Source organism: Petaurus breviceps, unplaced genomic scaffold (genome assembly GCF_028583685.1).
Source record: "Petaurus breviceps papuanus isolate PSGF00001 unplaced genomic scaffold, PetGlider_PUasm1.0 582, whole genome shotgun sequence".
Lineage (NCBI taxonomy): Eukaryota > Metazoa > Chordata > Mammalia > Diprotodontia > Petauridae > Petaurus > Petaurus breviceps.
Genome location: NW_027186390.1, coordinates 15236043 through 15247736, shown reverse-complemented (window position 1 = coordinate 15247736; position 11694 = coordinate 15236043). Strand labels below are relative to the sequence as shown.

Genomic DNA, 11694 nt, shown 5'->3' with positions numbered 1-11694 from the left:
GACGCTTGGGGTGCTTGCTGCTACAGGCCTTCTCTCTTCATGGAGGCAAGATGGGGTCTTATATACAGAAAGGTTGTGGGAAGAATCTAGGGGTGGTCTAGGGGAGGAATTTGGGGAGGGTCTTCAGGAGGAGTCAAATGAGGTCAGACTCCAGTGGATAAGAGATTAAGAGTGGGAGGTAGCTGGAGGCTACCTGGAAATAAGACAATGGAGGGTTTGGGAGGATCAAGGATGGGAGCTAGCTGGACAAAGGAGGTCTAGGCTAGTAACAGAGATTTAGGCCTACCGTGCTTCCCCGATAATAAGACACTGTCTTATTAAATTTTTTGGACAGAAAAACACCAGAGGGCTTATTTTCAGGGGAGGGCTTATTTTAATGAACATTGACAGCAATTTTAATAAACAGGTAAATGTGAACAAAAAAATGTACCAGCAAGCAAATCACTGGGGAAGAACAGGATGACGCGCTCACTGCTGCAGCTCTGATTGGATGCAGCTCGGAGCACGGCATGCGTTTCATGGGGGGGGGGCGGCGGTGCATACAGAGGGTACCGTAATGTAGCATGTAGCACAGGGGATCACCTTCACTACAGTAGCAATCTCAATAGGGCTTATTTTGGGGGGAGGGCTTATTTTAGAGGAATCTTACACAGTAAGGGGAGGGCTTATTTTCGGGATAGGTCTTATTATCGGGGAACACGGTAGGTATAATGAAAGGCTTATGGCCTCAGGCAAATGCCTCATCAAATGGGAAGATTCAGAGTTTAAGGGGGTTCCCAGAGCTTGTACCTCATCAGTGGGAGGCTTATTTTTCAGGAAAGCCCACACTTGGTTACTTAGTGATTGGGCAGTGAGTCACAAGGGTTGTGAAGTTCTCTGACCCTGGAGATCACTATATATACCTGTAAGGGTTATGGGATTTAAAGATCTTCCATGCCCCATTGGACTTGCTGACATAGCAGGAAGGGGTGGAGCAAGAGGAAGCAGAAGCCAAGCTAGAGTTCCTGCGGTGGCTAGCAGTGGCGGCGACGGCAGCAGCAGCAGAGGCAGCGGCAGCGTGAAGCCCTTTTTGAGTCAGCCAGAATTTCTGCTAAGGACTCCTGCTGAGGACTGCCAGGGGGCCAGAGCTGCTGGGAGGACGCTTCCTGGACGCTGGGTGGTTACTGTGAGTGGGGAGAGGAGGACCTTTGCCTGAGGTAGCATGTTCTGTTTTAAAGGCTTGAGAATGTGGGTGCTTTCTACTTTATCTACCTGTGCCAATTTCATAACTACTCTGATGGCTTTCACTTTCTGGTTTTGGGACTCAGTCTTTTGGTATCTTAATAAGTTTTCTAGCTTATTCCCCCATAGGTCAAGCATGATGTATTTTGTGATGGATAATTATATCAGCATATCTGTAATTTCCATAGGCATTGTGAATATGGCATTGCTGATACAACATGCTATAGCTTCTTGGAGTCACAGATGAGAGTTGAATGCCAGGTGGACACAGATGAGCAGCCCTGAAAAGTGTTTGGCAAGCCCTTACACTAGAGGTGCTAGTTGGCATAATACAAAGAAACTATTCCTTCTGATTCTAGATCCTAGGCTTCTCTGTGAAACCTAAGATTCAATTACTTTCTTTGGCTGCTATAACACACAATTAAGCTTATAGTCCATTAAAATCCCCACATCTTTTTCAGATAAACTGCTTGAAAGTATGTTGTTGTTGTTATTGAGTTGTTTCAGTCATGTCCCATCCTCCATGACCCCATTTGGGATTTTCTTGGCAAAGATACTGAAGTAGTTTACCATTTCCTTCTCCAGCTCATTTTACAGATGAGCAACTGAGGTAGTATTGAAGAGAAGAGGGCCCAGGACAATACCCTATGGGAAGAGGATCAAGCAAAGGAGAAAGAGAAGAAGCAGTCACGTAGGAAGAGCACCAGGAAAGAGTGATGTCCCAAAAACCCAGAGAGAAGAGAGTATCAAAGACAAGAGAGTGATCAACACTGTCAAAGACTTCAGAAAGGTCAAGGAGATCCCACTTTCAATGCTAACTGCAAGGAGGCTGCATTTAGCCAACCAAGGATCCAATACACAGGCTCACAACAAAATTAAAGCCCACACTACAATCTCCCCAGGGCAATGGAGACTCGGACTCCAGACTTCAGAAATTTGTTCAAGCACTGTGACAGTACTCCAGGGGCAGAAACTTGCTGGGCATGGTAGGAGGGAAGGATAAAGAAGGAGCAGCAGTTTGTACTATTCAGCAGAGCCATGAACAGAGGGAAAGGGAAAGGGGCAAGACAAATCTGGGTTTGAAACAGAGCTCAACACACCACACCATACCACCATCCTCCTAGAACCTCTGAGACCCAAGCTACAGACATCAACCACTTTCCACCACTGTGGAAACTGTGTGAATTGTTCTGCTGGGCCAGAGAAATGAGAAATAAATGTAGTAGACCATACCACTAAAACAGGTCAGCACCTGTCTCTTTGTGTGGGGTGGGTTCAGGATGGGGTGGGGCAGGGCATTGCAGGACTCCATTAAGACTGAAGAGAAATTGCTCAGTCTTTCAGTTGGGTCCAGTTCTGTCCCCTCCAAAACTTATTTATGACAGAGGGCTAGGCTGGTGATTATAAATTGCCCAGTCTGGCAGGAGGCTGAGTTGTTCTGAGACCTGGCCTCCAAGGAAACTATTCTCTGAGCACAGGAATTTAGACAGTAAACAATAGGGGAAAATGTGGGGGGGGGAGGGAGGGAGGTGTGCTAAAATTACCCAAGATCTCAGGAAAAAGAAAACTCAAAGATATTGCACATGAGCAGATAAATCATATTAACAGCAGAAAGAAATATGACCTTCAGATGAGTACAATTCAGGTGTCTATGAATAAATACTGCTGTAACCTGAGTCCCATTCTAATGGGTTTGGGGAGTTTGACTACACTACAAAACAAAGAAAATGATCCAGTGCTTGATGAAACAGAGAACCCTGTGGAATTTGAGCAGAACATGGAACCACAACACATTTTACCAGAGTTATTTACAAAAGAAATGAGAATTAGGAGAGAAGAATTTATGGCCTGCATAGCAAAAATAATGGGCAGAATAGAAAAAATGGATTGTACAATGGTATCCCACCAAAGAAATAAAAGATAGAACAATAGGTTGGGAATACAAATACACAGAAGCTATGGACAATCTAGAAGAAGAGAAGCAAAAAATAATAATAACAAAAGAAAATATGTTCACTATGCAAGAAAAACATATTGATTTCAAAGACAAGATACAGAGAGAAAATTCTAAGGATCATAGATCTTCCAGAAGAAAACAACAGGGCAAAAAAACCCCTTAATACCACAATTCAGGGAATAATAGAAGAGAACTAACCAGTGATGGGGTACAGGCTCAGGGAATCTCCTTGAGCTCTCCTTGCATCTTCCCACATGAGTTATTTGCCTGAGGCCATAAGCCTTTCATTATAGCTTCACCCAAATCTCTGTTACTACCCTAGCCTACCATGGTCCAGCTAGCCCTGACTCTTGATCCTCCCAAAATATCTATGCCCAAATCTGTTACCCTTAAACTAGCCTAGCCCTCCTTTGTCTGTCTTCTCCAGGTAGCCTCCAGCTATTTCCCACCCTTAATCTCACATTACTGGAGTCTGACCTCATTTGACTCCTCCTGAAGACCCTCCCCAAACTCCTCCTCTAGACCACCCCTAGATTCTTCCCACAACCTTTCTGTATATAAGATCCATCTTGCCTCCATGAGGAAGACAGAGAACTATCTAGCACAGACTCACTTTGTGTCAGATGATTCTGGCCTGCTTGTCCAAAAGCAAGCATCACAGATTCTGAGGCTCCTTAAGAGTCTACCCATTATGGTGAACCTTTAATAAACCTTGCTGTACTTTGGCTGAGAGAAGACTTGAGTCAAATTCATTCGGCAGGACCCAGCATGTTGGTATTTTGGGGTCTTGCACACCCCTAAACCTTAAACTCCAACATTTTATAGTTTCCTGACTTCTACACCCAGAACTTCTGAACATAGAAAATGAAGTAGTAATTGAAAGAATCCATAGCTTGCCTCCAGAAAAAAAAATCCAAGGCTACAACCTCCAAGATACATCATGGATAAATTGAATAATTCAATTCAGAAACAACAAGTTCTACAGAAAGACCTTTAAATACAAAGGAAAGGATATTCTAATAACTCAAGACTATTCTGTATACACCAAAAAACACAGGAGAGAATAAAATTGCATGTCCTGAAGAACATTTTAGGCAGAATGCAACCCAGAGTGAACTAGCCAGCAAATCTGAGCTTACCCATAATTTTTTTAAAAAGATGAATGTTCAGTTATAAAGAGAAGTTGGAAACATTCTTAAAAAGAAAACCAGACCTAACAATAGAAATGCAGGAAGTGTGAATGAATGCAGCAGCCACAAATAGCAAGAGTGACAGAATGGGGGTGGCCAGGTGGCACATCGAGGAAGAGCACTGGCCCCAGATTCAGGATGACCTGGGGATCAAATCCGGGCTCAGACACTTAGCACCCACCCAGAAACACCTGGCTGTGTAACCTTGAGCAAGTTACTTAACCCCAATTGCTTAAAAAAAAGTGACAGAATGACAGAAGAGATACCAATACAAGACTTCTTTCTAAATGAAGACAATATGGGAGTGAAGGCGAAAGTCAGGTAGGCAAAAATGGCATTATGGATAAAACCTGGTGATACTCTTGGTGGGGTGATGGGACCTGGACCCCTAAAAGGAAAAGACCATGTCTTTGGGAGCAACTCAGTCCCTGAATTTTCCCATACATTTCAGTAGCCCAGATCAAGGCATCTGGCCCACCCCAGCCCACCTAGATCAATTAAATGGCTTACTTGACAGTCCTTTCACTGTTGCACCTGGCCCATCCCAGACTATTTACCACTCCTTAACCCCATCCAGATCTTTTCACTGTCCTTTTTTATAAATAAGCATCAGTCTCATCCCCATTAACTTGAAGATTCCCTAAGAAAGTTGCAGATTCCCTAAGAGGCTGCAGGTTCCCCACCCTCAATCTAGAGTAAATAGAAAGGATGGATAATGTAGAGAGAAATTTCCTCTGGAAAAGTGTGCAAAAAATGAAATTTAAGAATGAACTACCAGGACTAGTTGAAGGAGAGGAGAGGATGGGGGAAAATTACTTGACTAACAGAGAGGGGAAAGGTAAGGGGAGGGTGGGGTTAAATAACCAGATAAAAGAAACTAATAAGAAAAACAACAGAAGGAAAGAGGTAACTAGAAGGAGGAACAGATCCAGGGTGAGGGGAATAGAGACATTGGGAACAGTAATAATAAAAAGAAAAAGCTAAAGTATCTGAGGAATATAATACTGTATTTGCAGCTGAAGAGGGGAAAAAATCATAACTTTAAAAAATATCAGACACAAATGGAGGACAATAACTCATAACTCATAACTTTAAATATGAGTGGATCAAACAATGCAATAAAACAAAAAAGTAATAATGGATAAGGAAAGAATTACAAGAAACACTTCATTTATTTGTTTGTTTTGTTTATTTATTTATTGTTTTTTGGAGAGCAGTTGGGGTTATGTGACTTGCCCAAAGTCACAAGGCTAGTAAGGCTAGTAAAAAAACATAAGACAAGTGTCTGAGGTTCAATTTGAACTTAGGTCCTCCTGACTCCAGGGCCCAGGCTCTATTCACTGCACCACCTAGCTGCCCCAAGAAACACATTTTTAAAAAATACTTAAAGAGAATAAAACTGACAGGATAGAAAAAAATTTTCGATGCATCAAGTGAATCTAAAAATGCAGAAGTTGAAATCATGCCATCTATCAAAGCACAACTTTCAAAACTTAAAAGGAATAAACAACATCTTGGTTATAGGAATAACAGACTATATCAATATCAATAAAACTTATATGCACTAGATGCCTTAGCATCCAAATCCATAAAGGAATTGTGAATGGAACAACAAGAATTCATAAGTAACATAACAGTGAAAGAAAATTTTAATATACCTCTCTCAGTTTTAGATAAGTCTAACAGAAAAATAAACAAAACAAAAAATACGGTATTGAACACATTCTTGGAAAAAGCAAAGGGAAAAAACACAAGACATCTTCTAAATGAGACTGGAAAAGAATATACATATTTCTCAGCAACACATGAAATTTTTTTTAAAAATTGACCACATATTATTGCAAGACAGAAACAATGAATACATACATCCTTTATAGACCATAATGTAATAAAAATAGTCATGGTTCAGGGACCACAAAAATAAAAATAAACCCAGAGACCCAAATGGAGATTTAATGATAAAATCCTAAATAATGAGTGGGTTAAGGAACATATCATAGAAACAAATAATAATCACATGAAAGAAAATTATTAATGAAAAAATACATTAAAATTTCTTGGATGCAGCTAAAGTAGTCCTCAGGAAAAAGTCACATCCCTGCAAACTTTTGTTAACAAAATACAGAAAGAAGACTAATGATCTGAATATGAAGTTTAAACAATTAGAAAGCCAGCAAATAAACAAACCTAAAATAAGAATAGGCAATTTTAAAAATTAGGAGAAAAAGATGAACTAGAAACAACAACAACAACAACAAAAAAAAAAAACACCCCAGCCTATAGAAATAATAAATAAAACTAAAAGCTTGTTCTTAGAAAACAATAATAAAATTGATAAAACTTTGGCTAATCTGATTACAAAGAAGAGGGCAGAAAAACAAATCAATAAAATAACAAATAAGCAAAGGGAAGTAACAATAAAACCATAATCAGAATATATTATGCACAGTTAAATACTAACAAACCTGAGAACACAAAAGAAATAGAAAAATACTTTCAAAAACATAAAATACCCAAACTATCCGAAGAACAGAGATTTTAAATAACCCAAACTCAGTAAAAGAAACAGACCAAGTTGTAAAGGAGCTATCAAAGAAAAAACTCCTGGTCCCGATGTATTAACAGGAGAATTGTATAAAACTCTTAAAGAATGAGTGGTACAAATACTTTACAAATTATTGTAAAAAATTGAGAAAGTACTCTACCAGAATCCATTTTTTTAAATAAATAAATGGGGAGTGGAAACAGGAGAGGGAATGTGGGGACTGCTTTCCTTGGTCTTAGCTGCTGCCTCCACCAGACACATTTCTTCCCAGCTCAGCTCTCAACTCTGAATCCAGCGTCATCTTCCCCTGCTGCTCCCTGAATCTCTACCACCCCAGCTTCCCTACACCGACTTTTCTCAGAGCCTATCTAGGTATCCCCTTCCCCTGACCCAGCCATAGCAGAAAATGAGGTGGACAATGAACTTCTGGATTATGAAGATGGTGACGTGGAGACAGCAGCTGGGGGAGATAGAGCTGAGGCCCCTGCAAAGAAAGATGTGAAAGGTTCCTATGTCTCCATCCATAGCTCTGGATTCCGTGACTTTCTACTTAAGCCAGAGCTGCTCTGGGACATTATAGATTGTGGCTTTGAGCATCCATCTGAAGTCCAACATGAGTGTATTCCTCAGGCCATCTTGGGAATGGATGTCTTGTGCCAGGCCAAATCAGGCATGGGAAAAACAGCTGTGTTTGTGCTGGCCATGCTGCAGCAGCTGGAACCAGTGACTGGTCAGGTTTCTGTGCTGGTGATGTGTCACCCTCGGAAGCTGGCCTTTCAGATTTGCAAGGAGTATGAGCACTTCTCTAAATACATGCCTAATGTCAAGGTGGCGGTGTTTTTTGGCGGTTTATCAATAAAAAAGGATGAGGAGCTGCTGAAGAACTATCCACACATTGTTGTAGGGACCCCAGGCCGTATCTTAGCTCTGGCCCAAAATAAGATCCTCAATCTCAAACACATTAAACATTTTATCTTGGATGAGTGTGACAAAATGCTCAACATGTGTTGGGATGTCCAGGAAATTTTTCACATGACCCCCCATGAGAAGCAGGTCATGATGTTCAGTGCCACCCTGAGCAGAGATCCGCCCTGTCTGCTACAAGTTCATGCAAGACCCAATGGAGATCTTCGTGGATGATGAGACGAAGCTGATGCTGCATGGGCTGCAGTACTACTATGTGAAGCTGAACGACAATGAGAAGAAACGAAAACTCTTCGACCTCCTGGATGTTCTAGAGTTCAACCAGGTGGTTATCTTCATGGAATCTGTGCAGCGCTGCATTGCCCTGCATTGCCCTGGCCTAACTCCTAGTGGAACAGAACTTCCCAGCCATTGCCATCCATCGTGGGATGCCCCAAGAGGAAAGGTTGTGCCGGTATCAGTAGTTCAAGGATTTCCAGTGTGGTATCCTTGTGGCCACTAACCTGTTTGTCTGGGGAATGGATATTGAATGAGTAAACATTGCCTTCAATTATGATATGCCAGAGGACTCAGACACCTACTTACACAGGGTGGCTAGGGCAGGCTGGTTTTGTACAAAGGGTTTGGCCATCACATGTGTATCAGATGAAAATGATGCCAAAATCCTCAATGACATCCAGGATCTCTTGGAGTTCAACATCAGTGAACTTGCCTGATGAGATAGACATTTCTTCCTACACTGAGCAGACTCAGTATAGGCCTTGGCCTGTCCCTGGAGTATGATACCTTCTTCCTCCCCAGGAGCCAAACACTCAGGCTTGGGGGTGAAGGAGACACTACTGCCACCTACCCCCAGCCTCCCCGCCCAGATAGCTCTGTTCAAGTTATCCCCCAAACTCCCTTATTGATTTGTCCTGTCAGATTTTTTTCAACAAAACTAAAAATGAAACAAAAAAGTAAAATAAATAAATAAATGTATTTATTTTTAGTTTTCAACATTCACTTTCATAAGTTTAACATTTTCTCCATCTCCCTTCTATCTCCCCTCCCCAAGATGGTATGCAATCTGATATAAGCTCTACATAAACATTCTTATTAAGCACATTTTCACATTAGTCATGCTCTATAGAAGAATTAGAATGAATGGGAGGAACCATGAGAAAGAAAAAACAAAAAAAGAAAGCAAATATGATGCTTCAGTCTAAATTCAGACTCCATATTTCTTTCTCTGGATGTGGATGGCATTTTCCATCATGACTCTTTTGGAATTGTTTTAGATCTTTGTATTGCTGAGAAGAGCAAAGTCTATCAAAGTCAGTCATTGTACAGTGTGGCTGTAACTATGTATAATGTTCTCCTGGTTCTGCTCACTTCACTCAACATAAGTTCATATAAGTCTTCCCAGGTTTTTCTGAAGTCTGCCTGCGCATCATTTCTTATAGCACAATAATATTCCATTACATTCATATGCCACAACTTGTTCAGCCATTTCCCAATTGATGGGCATCCCCTCAATTTCCAGTTTTGGCCACCCCAAAAAGAGCTGCTATAAAGATTTTTGTACATGTGGATCATTTTCCCATTTTTATGATCTCTTTGGGATACAGTCCCAGAAGAAGTATTGCTGGGTCAAAGGATATGCACATTTTAATAGCCCTTTGGACATAGTTCCAAATTGCTCTCCAGAATGGTTGGATTAGTTCGCAACTCCACCAATATCACATTAGTGTTCCAATTTTCCCACATTTTCTCCAGCATGTATAATTTTCCTGTTTTGTCATGTTAGTCAATCTGATAGGTGTGATGTGGTATTTAAGAGTTGTTTTGATTTGCATTTCCCTAATCAATAGTGATTTAGAGGATTTTTTTTCATATGACTATAGATAACTTTAATTTCTTCCTCTGAAAACTACCTGTTCCTATCCTTTGACCATTTATCAAAAGGGTAATGATTTGTATTTTTTTTTTGGAGGGGGAAGGTAGGACAATTGGAGTTAAGTGACTTGCCCAATGCCTCAGGTCCTCCTGATTCCAGGGCCTGTGCTCTATTCACTGTGCCACCTACCCACCTTTTGTATTTTTATAAATTGACTCAGTTCTCTATATATTTTAGAAATGAAGCCTTTATTTGAGACACTGGTTGTAAAAATTGTTTCCCAGTTTTCTGCTTCCCCCCAATCTTGGTTGCATTGACTTTGTTTGTGCAAAAACTTTTCAATTTAATGTAATCAAAATTGTCCATTCTGCATTTCATAATGTTGTCTATCTCCTGTTTGGTCATACACAGAATTCATTTGTGAGATAAATATAATTCTAATACATAAACCAGGGAAGGATAAGACACAGAAAGAAAACTATAGTCCAATGTCATTATTGAATATTGACTCAAAATTTTTAAACAAAATCCTAACAGACTACAGCACTTTATCTAAGAAATTATTCATTATGACTAAATTAGAGTTATACCTGGGATGTAAATATGGTTCAATTAGGAAAACAATATAATGAATCATATTAAAACCAAAACATTCAAAAACACATGATCATCTCAGCAGATGCAGAAAAATAATGTACTTTTTTATGCTAAACCCCTCCCCCAACAAAACAGTACAAAGACTAGGTATAGACAAATGTTTTAAAATATTATATAAAGCATCTATCTAAAACCAAAACCAATATCTTGTGCAATGGGAATATACTAGAATCTTTCCTAATAGATACAGGAGTAAAACAAGGATTCTAACTTCCCCCACCTTTATTATTTGATATAGTTCTGGAAAGGCTAGCAACAGCAAAAGACAAGAGAAAAAAATGAAAGGCATACAGACAAGTAATGTAGAGATGAAACTATCTCTATTTGATGATAATAAGATGGTATACTTGGAAATCCTAGGGAAATAGCAAAGGTACTGATTGAGACAATTTGCAACTTCAGCAAGTGGAAGGTTACAAAATGAACCCTTAAAAATATCAACATCATTTTTATATAATAATAGCAAAACTCTAGAAGCAAAAATAGAAAGGTAAATCCCATTCCAAACAACCTAAAAATGAGTAAAATATCTGGGGGTTCACCTATCAAAGATTTGTATAGATTAGGTTACAAAGTGCTACTTTTAAAAATATAAAACAGTTTAAATATCTGAAGGAATATTTCGTGCTCATGCCAATGAGTCAACCTAGTGATCATTCCAATATGATAAAAATGATAGTACTTCCAAACTTAACTTATATTACTATGCCAATCAAATTACCAAGGGGATACTTTATAGAACTTGGTAAGGAAATGATGAAAAGAAAAAAGGAAGTCAAACTATATTATAAAACAGGAATCACCAGAACTATCTGGTATTGGTTATAAAATAGAGATACATCAATGGATTGTTCTTTGTTGTTGTTCATTCTTCATTCTCAAAGAGAACTGGCAACATTATCAGGGTGATTGATGTCTTGACTTACCAGTGAATTGGGTTTAAGTGAAATAGAGCTGTGCAAAGTCATCAGTCTCACTGTCTTCTCCAGAGTTATCTGAGTCCAGTGGCAAGACAAGACTCAAGATGACATAGACTAAACAAAAGAGACTGAGAAACAATGGAACTCAATAACCCAGTATTTTATAAAATGGAAAATAAAAATTACCTAGGGGAAAAAAAACTCCTCATGTGGTGGCAAAGAACTGCAAATTTTGGGGATGCTGTAATGCCAAGCAAAGGCAACTTCCCAAGGTTCAAAATACCAGCATAGGTGCTCTCCATTTTATTCAGTGAAAAATTAAGAACAGAGAAGATCAAAATATGACATCATTCAAAATACAGCATTTACTAAGTGTAATTTAATCAAGTACTACCTGATTTAAT

The 11694-nt window shown here is 39.6% G+C and overlaps 1 pseudogene; it reads left to right on the top strand.

The window, feature by feature from the left end:
- Positions 1–7133: 7133 nt before the first annotated feature.
- Positions 7134–8811, top strand: LOC138173462 (spliceosome RNA helicase DDX39B pseudogene; annotated as a pseudogene).
- The last annotated feature ends 2883 nt before the right edge of the window (positions 8812–11694 follow it).